This window comes from Anas platyrhynchos, chromosome 25 (assembly GCF_047663525.1).
Source record: "Anas platyrhynchos isolate ZD024472 breed Pekin duck chromosome 25, IASCAAS_PekinDuck_T2T, whole genome shotgun sequence".
Classification (NCBI taxonomy): domain Eukaryota; kingdom Metazoa; phylum Chordata; class Aves; order Anseriformes; family Anatidae; genus Anas; species Anas platyrhynchos.
Window position 1 is genome coordinate 6,384,101 of NC_092611.1, and position 8,412 is coordinate 6,392,512.

An 8,412-nucleotide genomic window follows, 5' to 3' on the forward strand; every position below is an offset into this window, starting at 1 on the left:
TCCTTGTTTAGCCCCAGAAATATCTAAAGTGACCGTGCTGCCTGCCTGAAGAGGGAAGGAAGAAAATAAATCGGACAAAACGGGAGCTGGGCTGCTTGCTTAAGGCACGTCAGAGCAGCGTGTGCGTGGCCTCCTGCCCCAGCTGCAGGGCAGTGCCACGGCCGATATCCACACCCTGCTCCCGCGTGTCAAATCCCTCACTGGGGCCACTGGGGACAGAAACTTGCGTTGTGCATCCCACAGCCCCGCTGCCTGGCTCATGCACAGCAGTCGATGCACGCCCTGGTGTGCAGCACACGAGCTCTGTGCACGCAGAGCTGTCTCTCCCCATGCGCTCGTGGCTGTCCCACGTCATTCAGTCTGATGGGAACGAGCTGCAGCGGTGCACGGGGACACCTCGAGCAGCAGGGACGTTTCCCAGAGCCTTTCTCCTTGTTCCTGAGCAATGCTGCTCTCTGAAACCCTGCTGGTCACCTTGCTCCGGCAGGGCAGCCTGCAGCCTCCTTGCACAAGCAGCCCCTTCCCCTCTCCTGCTGCAGTAATGATGTTTACCAAGCCCACACTCCTGCATTTTTCAGGACCCTGCTCTCCGGAGGCAGCACAGCCTGCTAATCACACAGCACCAAGCCGTGGCTTCTGCTCCCTGCTACAGCTGGTGATTACCCTCCTTCCCCTGCAGCAAGCTCTGACAACTGCCCTGCCTTTAATTGGCAGGTGCTCTGATTAAGTGCTGGAAGATGCCTGGCCTCTGAGCAGCAGAGGGGAGGAAACGGGGCTGTGGTTTATGACTGGACCCGTCCAGCAGTGGTGCTCCCCATCCCCTGAAAATAAATCCCATTTTTCCCCCTCCTGTCTGCCCAAAACAGCTGAGCAGGGGGTGGTGGCTGTGATTTAAAGCAGAGCCCCCATCTGACCACCATGAAGTTCCCCAGCTCCAGGCTTCCCCTGCAGTGGCAGACATTCATCAGGAACCTTAAACCCAACCCAAAGCACTTCTCCCAGTGCTTGCCCTGTGCCAAGAGCCAGGTGGCACGGAGCATCCTGTGGCCCCAGGGTGCCAGGAATGCTGCTCTGGCTATGGGTAGGAAAAGGGGATGCTGTGTCCTTGGGGTATTGCAGGGGAAGCCTGGGGCTGGGGGACTTCATGGTGTGAAGGAAGAGGGGAGGAAATCTGGCTTAATTGGAAAGCTCCAGGGAGAGCAGCCAGGACTGGTCTGGCTGTGTCAAAATCTCCTGTGGACATGTGGGGAGTGGAGGATGAAGGAATGTGTGGAGCTCAGAGAGAAACACGTCAGCTTTCCCTAGCCTTTGCTAGAGAGCTGCCCTTCACCTTTCACTTCTGTGGTGGTTTGTGGCTATTTGGGAACTCCAGATAAGAAGAAATAGGTGTCACACCGTGGAAACATGGTGAAACCCCAAAAGCTTGGTTCTCTCTCCCAGTTCTCGTCACCCCATCCCTGCTCTGCACGGTGTGTGCTGTCAGGGGGATCCTACACCACCCCTTCACCTCTCCCTCCCTCCCCTGCAATGAACACATGCCCTCCAGACACAGAAGCTGCAGAGAGCGCTAATTTATAAGAACTGAATAATTCAGGGGGCTTCCATGCCCTGTTCCTTCTCTGTTGGTCTCCCCCGGGAAAATCCACCAGCCTACCCACACACATGGGGACGGGAGAGTGGGAGACCCTCCTGGGAGACATATCCCTTGCACGTGCTCCTTCCTCATTGCATACCCATCCCTCTAGGTCTTTTTTCATCTTTATATGCACAGCCGTCTCCCTGCCGTCCCTCTCCATACTTTTCTCACTGCTCTGCGCACCCCTCAGCCATCCTCTGCTCCGCCACCACAATATCCCCGGGTCTCCCTCCGGAGCACTCCGTTTCTGCAGGAGAAGGGACCTGGGAATTTGGCTTTAATATTTCATAAGCTTCCTTCTAAAATGTAAAGCATATTTACGTTATTTGCATCAACCAGCAGGAAAACAAATGCCTTTGCCTTGCAAGCAGATCTTAACCTGCTGTCCATTTTTTTCCAGGGCTGAGCATAAATAACACAATTTATTCAAAAGAACCCTTTCTCCTATTTACATTTATATTGAATAATTTAAAACACCTTTCTCCGTTTCCATAAATTCCTCCTTCTAGGATGGGGGAACCTGTCCAGGCCTAAGGAACGTGCTTCGAAGCAGAAGCTCTAATTGCACAAGCACACGGATGCTCACAGCTCTGTGTTTGTTCTCTGTGATGTGCTGACCATCATGGGGAAAGGAAGAGGGGGCACTGGGGGTCCTGGAGGTAAGGGGTGGTGAGCCCAGGAACGAAGATGGAGGTTGGAGCATTCTGGGGCTGAGATTTGCTCGAGGATGCTGAACGTCAGGGTAAAGCAAACTGAGCCCTCGGGTTTTGCAATTAGGTGGTTGTACCCTGCGTGCCCCTTTGGGAAGGAGGGAAGGATTTGGGTCCTGGGTGTAAAGGGGCACTGCACCAAAACTCACCTGACTCTTTCTGTTCCTTCCTCTTCTGCCTGCATCTGAAGAAGGTGTACAAAGGGCTGCATCACAGCCCCCTGCACTGATGTAAGAGCATAGCAGAACAAAGCCAGGCTCTGCAGTCCTGATGCTGGTGAAAGCTTGAAGGTTTCATCCTGCAGAGCATGAGGGCTGAGCTCCCCCAGCAGCATCCAGGGAGGCAGATCTTCAGCCGGTGTCAATCTGTGATAATCAGTGAGTTGATTTAAACCCACTGAATACCACTTTCCCACTTTCATTTCCTCTCTCCCTGGACAGGTTTAGGCTCTTTGTCTCTTATCTCTTTCTAATCATTTATATTTTCATCACTGTCTCTTCCTCAGGGTTTCTTTGGCAGCATTCTCTTAAGTTTAGTCTGTTTGCTAGACACAGAGTTAATGTTATTATTCTATACTGGCTTCCAGACACATTGTCCATCACTTAGGCATGACGGGGAAGTGAGCCAAAAATGAATCAAGCTATCACACCCCAATGGATCTCTTGGAAACACGAGCAGGAGCAGTCAGAGAGGAAATTCTATGGTAAATCTCAGCACAGGAGTGGGATTCCAGATTAATTAGTGGTAGAGAAGGGCTGGAAGTTTGCATAACATCTAGTGGCCTCATCTAGCATCTGTCCCTATCACTCTCTAGGCTCCAGGTCCTCTTCCTAGCAGAGAGCATGATTCAATCCTTACCCAGTGCCTTGGCCAACTAATTATGTTTTTCATTTATTTTTATTATTTTATTTTTTTTTCCAGGAGATTAGGTTTGATTTTTGCTTTTCTCTAATCTCTGCTAATCTCAGCCTGTTGGACCTCTCCATGTAGCAGATGCCGGGTTGATTGCAGTGTGTAGCTCATCCCCAGCTGTAGTGCAGGAGATGCATCTCCTGTGGCTGGAAAATCTCCTGAATTTACCTTTGCTAAGTGGCAATTGCTAATTTGTTGAGGGGAAGCCAGGGAAGCTGAGGAGGGCTCTTGAAGCAGACAAAAGGGGTGTGGAAATCAGCCCTGCAGGAGCCACAGCTCCTCTGTGGCAGGAACCTGCAGGTTTTAGACTTGCAAAATGTTTTATAGTTAGGAGATGGGGTATGGGTGCTGGAGAGTGCCAGCTCGTAGATTCCCCAGCACAAGTGAGAGGAAGAAGAGTTGCAGAAGAGAAAGAAATTGCAGGCAATTTGTTTGTCCTGTGGGTATAACTTCTGAAAGCACTAACAAGAACCACAGGTAATTTATGGAGAGGCCCGGGGAACACTGCTGGGAGAGGAGAAAGAGGACCCCAGATTGGAGCCCTTAACTCATCACTCATAAGGAGAAATTCAGCTCCAGGCTCCGGGATGGTTTGTACATAAACCCACTGGACCACATCACAGAGAGATGGGAGCTGGTTGTGTCGGGCTGTCCCGAGGGAGAATCCAAACAAACTGCAGGGATGCTGTCCTCAAATTGGTGTAAATCAGGAGCCATTCAGCTGAAGCCCAGGGCGCTCATCGAGTATTTGGGTAAATCTACTTTTAATCTGGTGTTCACTCTGTTAGAAACAGAAACCTAATTTCAGCTTGCAATAAAACTAGAGAAAGCTGCTGGCAAATCAAAGCTGATAGAGTAACAAAAGTGTTCGTCTTTTAATTGAAAGTGGAATAAATCCACCTGCATATAATACTTCCCCAGAACATTCCTCCTCAAAGATAGCTTCCTTTTCTTTCCTCAGTCATTACTAAAATTTCAAGGCTAGAGATTAATTGTAATGGTAATATTACCATTTATTTTAGTGCTAGCTGTACAGGGAGAATAAATCTAGCTTGAGAATAAATTGTGATTACTGTGTCCACACTTAAAAGCTGGTGATACTGCCCCTCTATTAATGAAATATTATTGACTAATTCTATTGAATTTGGCAAAAAGCTTCCTTTGCAGCTTCCACTTCACTAAAGCACAGATCTGGGAAATTAAACAAGAGTTCAACTCCTGGCACCTACTGAACTGTTACAACAGAAAAGAAAATGATGAGCACCCTTTCCTTTCTCCCCTTTAACCTAGAATAGCTTGTTCCCATTTTCCTGTCTTTTGTCTCACTGATCTCTCTGAAATCCAAGAGCCAGCAGGTGCCTCCTGGTAGTGTTTTATGTTTAAGGGCAGAGATACCCATTTAATTAACTCCATAATTGTATGGTAACTGCCGGCCTTCTGATTGCACAGTAAGCAGCCGATAGATTAAGACAGTAATTTCATGGTTATTTCTGCCTTTCCCAAACGCTGGTCTCTTGGGAACAAATTCAGATGTCCCTTATGAAGGTTATAATTAGGCAAAGCCTCTCACTCAGGCCAGGGAGAGATCAGAGCCCCCTGGGGCAGCATCTCTGCATGCGACTATTGACCCAGTGCTGATGGCATGGCAAAGGGAGCTGGAGCTTCCCACTCAGGGCTCAGCGGTGACACACTCAGCAGAGAGGATCCCTGCCTCTTACAGCTACAGATACCAGCAGCTGGGCTGGGGAAACAGATGGAGATGGTGAGGAAGGGGGTGATTTATTCACCAGGTGCTATGTGTTAGGAGCGGTGTCCCCCGACTTCTTCTGTGATGCACAGGGAAGGACAAAGACCTCCCCAGGACCACCCAGCCCATGTATGAGCCTCAGCAATCCTTGCAGGAGATGGGGATGCTGCGTAGAGTGCATGGGGCACGAGGGTGCCTGGTGCTCATGCAAAGAGTGGGGCTGGAGGGAAGCTGGGATAAAACCCCTACAGCACCTCAGAGCCAAGGGAAAGAAAACATCGCCTCTTTACTCCCCTTCTGAGCGCCTCTCTTGCCTCTTGCAGCTTGTGTAAGTGCCTGGCTGCTGTGCCCTTGGATGGAACAATTTCCATTTGAAGCCATTCTCGTAACTGCGGAGACATTTCCAACGAGCTGCTGGCACCCGAAGTGAGGCTGCAGCTCCGTGATGCAATGACCAAACCCCGCACGGCTGCGGAGCATCAAACTCTTGGCTCTGTTAACTCGGCTCCTCGGCACTGACGTTAGACTGGTGATGTCCACCCACCAGGCTGCCTGCTAGGCCAGGTAAATTGAGGTAGTAAACGACAATAAGTGATTCCTTCCTCCTCTCCTGGGTCTCCCAGTCCACCTCACCTGGTGTTTCCGAGCTGAGAGGTGAGCCAGGAATGACAAAATCACAGGGAATTCCTAATCTCTCTTGATTTTGAGGCTAGACCATGGTCCTTTGATGCCAACATGAGCCCTCCCTCCATTTGACCAGACTGTGCCAGGACTTCTAAAGGAATATCACAGAAGATGCCGTGTAGGAACAGACTGAGAAATCAGAAACGCTGCTCTTAGTGAGCTTTGGCTGAACCTAGAGCAAACCCAGTGCAAGATCCAGGGCTGAGATTCTCTTCTGGTTTCCACTGGATCTTCATCTCCAGTCGTGAGAACAGCTGGGAGCAATATGGTACCGATGGCAGTTGCTACAGAGCTTGATGTGTTGGAAATCCTGCTTGGGAACCAAAATCAAATCTTCATTCTGGGTACATTTCCCAAAGACCAAAATTGTGATATCCCTTCAAGCACCAAACGGGGGCCCATTAGAGTGCTTGTGTTTGAACATTTGAAGCAATTATTCATGTTCACCCAGCTCCGAAGAGCTACCAAACGCCATGTGTTTTTCCTCAGTGTTAATAAAAACCTAAATGATTCTTCATTAAGAAGCCCATTAAGATGACTGCGGTTTCCTCGAAGCTCATTAGAGGATATTCTCCCCACTAAATTATCACACTGGAGTTTTGTAGAAATCTGAGGAAGGATGCCCTATTGTGATTAATTCATGATAAATTTTTGCTCCCTTGCTTGCAGGCTGCTCTCTGGGCTCCGTTTTGGGTTGCAGGGAGGAAGAAAGCGATGCTTCAGCGTGGGAGCGATGTCCCAGAGGTGTTCCTGCCATCTGTCTGTGCAGGGCTTCCCCTCCTCTTCCAACAGGAGCCTCCATCGGGACCTCTCCACAAATAATTCCTGCTCTCCTGACCTTCAAAGCCCCGTGGAGGCCTGGTGGTGGGGATGGCCAGGAGGAAGCTGCCGTGTCCCGAACCGTTCCTCCATCCCTGGAGGTCACTGAGCCACCTCTCACCCATGGGCAATCTCATGCAAGGAGCTTGTGGGGCCGAAGCAATGGTTTTAAGCTCTGCCTGTGCTGCTAAATCCATGCAGGATCCACGTGTGGCCTCCCCATTTCATTTCCTCCTCAGCCTGGTGGTAAACTGGAGGAGCTGGGGGCTGCCGAAGTGTGGGAACGCGGGCTGCTTTAACAGAACGGAGCCGCTCTAATCTCCCACCGAGTATTAAAATCTCATTTTATGGTACATTATACACTTGGCCTTTAGAACAATCGGTGACCATAAATGGTGTTTGCGTCCCGAAGCCAAATCTGGGGAAAGAACAAGAGATAATCCGTCTGGCTGGAGAGGATGGAGCGGGGAGGGCTAGCGCTGCGCAATTATTTATGTCCATTCAGAGGCAGAGGGAAATTAAGTGCATTAACTGGGCTGCCAGGCCCTCCTCAGAATGGGGCTTTAAATGATATTGATGTGGTGCTAATAGGAGCACAGTTTGTCTTTTGTGCATTACAGCTCCGGGCTCCGAACTGGCACTTGGAGAGCAGCGTCAGGCTTGCTCCGGCTCTTTAGGGGGATTTGTTTCTGGGGATTTGGGGTTTTTAAAAAGCTGCAGAGCCACTCTGCCCCAACGAGCCTCTGAGAGGTGTTTGGGGCACCCAGAGGAGGCTCCCACCCAGCCAAACCCTACAGGGCATCCCCTTCAGTGTGCCATCATCAGCAGCTTTCACTCAGGCTTCATCCACCAGCTCAGGATCAGGCTCCTTAAATCAGGATTTTGCCTGAAGGGACCTGAATGCATCCCCTGTCTGAGGATGACCTCTCTCAAGCCATGGACCGGTGAACCGGAATATTTATAAGGGGCCAGCTCGGGGCAGTCCATCCCTCCCTGGGCAGCCCTGTGCTTTCCCTTCTCTGTCTGGCTTGCTGCTCACAATTGCCAACAGGTGCTGCTGGAATTCATCCCTGAGTCTAACAGCGATAATAAAGGGCTGTGCAGGGTGTTTGAGGGAAGTCCACGGGCAGCATACAAATGAAGGTGGCCTGTGCCCAGCCAGGTACTAGGGGAAAGTTTCTGAGGGAGCTGTGCAAAGAACCCATGGTTCCTTCCTGGCTGCTGGGATTCTCTTGGCAATTCCATCTATCCCACCCAATTTTATTATTTCTAAGGTTTCAATCGCTTCTTGTGCTCACGGAGGGCAGTATTTCTTCCTCAAGCGCTGAGATATCACCCCACTTACTTTTAAGGGATGCTGCTATCTGAGTCCAGGTTGTATTTCATCCTAAAGTGCATCCTTAACTGCTTCTTTTTGTGCAGAGCTCAGCCTTGAACCTTTGGCGAAGGCCTCAGGGGTCCTTAAAAGTAACTGGGCAGTGACCAGGCACAAGCAAATGCTGCACGAGTGGGAATGGCAGGGGAATTCAGATTCAGGAGGAGGAAAGCACAGAGCTCAAGCTGGGTTTCTGTGGCAGAAAGCTGTTCCCTGGCATGGGCTGTGCACCTCTTGCACATTCCTGATCTCTCTGTCCACTCTGCCTGTGTGTGCGCCCTTGTAGGGCTGCCTACGAAATCCCTCCCACCCACAGCTAAAAGTTCCTCAGACGTTGCCTCTTCCTTTCGTCTTTAATCTCCTCCGGAATCAGCTATTAAATCAATAGCCTGCACGATTATCTGCTGTCATCTTGGGAGGAAAATGCGCAGGGTTTGAAGGCAAATGCTGTTTATTCATTCCGTTCCTCCTGCAGCTCCGGCAGGAGCGCCGAGCTTGGCACGGAGCGAGCGGAGGGAGGGCAGCGCCG

At 50.5% G+C, this 8,412-nt stretch overlaps 1 long non-coding RNA gene across 2 annotated transcripts; it reads left to right on the top strand.

Moving 5' to 3' along the window:
- The first annotated feature begins 2,886 nt into the window (after positions 1-2,886).
- LOC106019722 (uncharacterized) lies at positions 2,887-7,436 on the top strand. 2 transcript variants are annotated; one of them, XR_011804942.1, is made up of 3 exons: positions 2,887-3,735; positions 3,832-4,010; positions 5,329-7,436. It is a non-coding gene; the product is annotated as an uncharacterized lncRNA (long non-coding RNA). The 2 variants fall into 2 exon arrangements; XR_002405922.4 differs by having other exon boundaries at positions 2,887-4,010.
- The last annotated feature ends 976 nt before the right edge of the window (positions 7,437-8,412 follow it).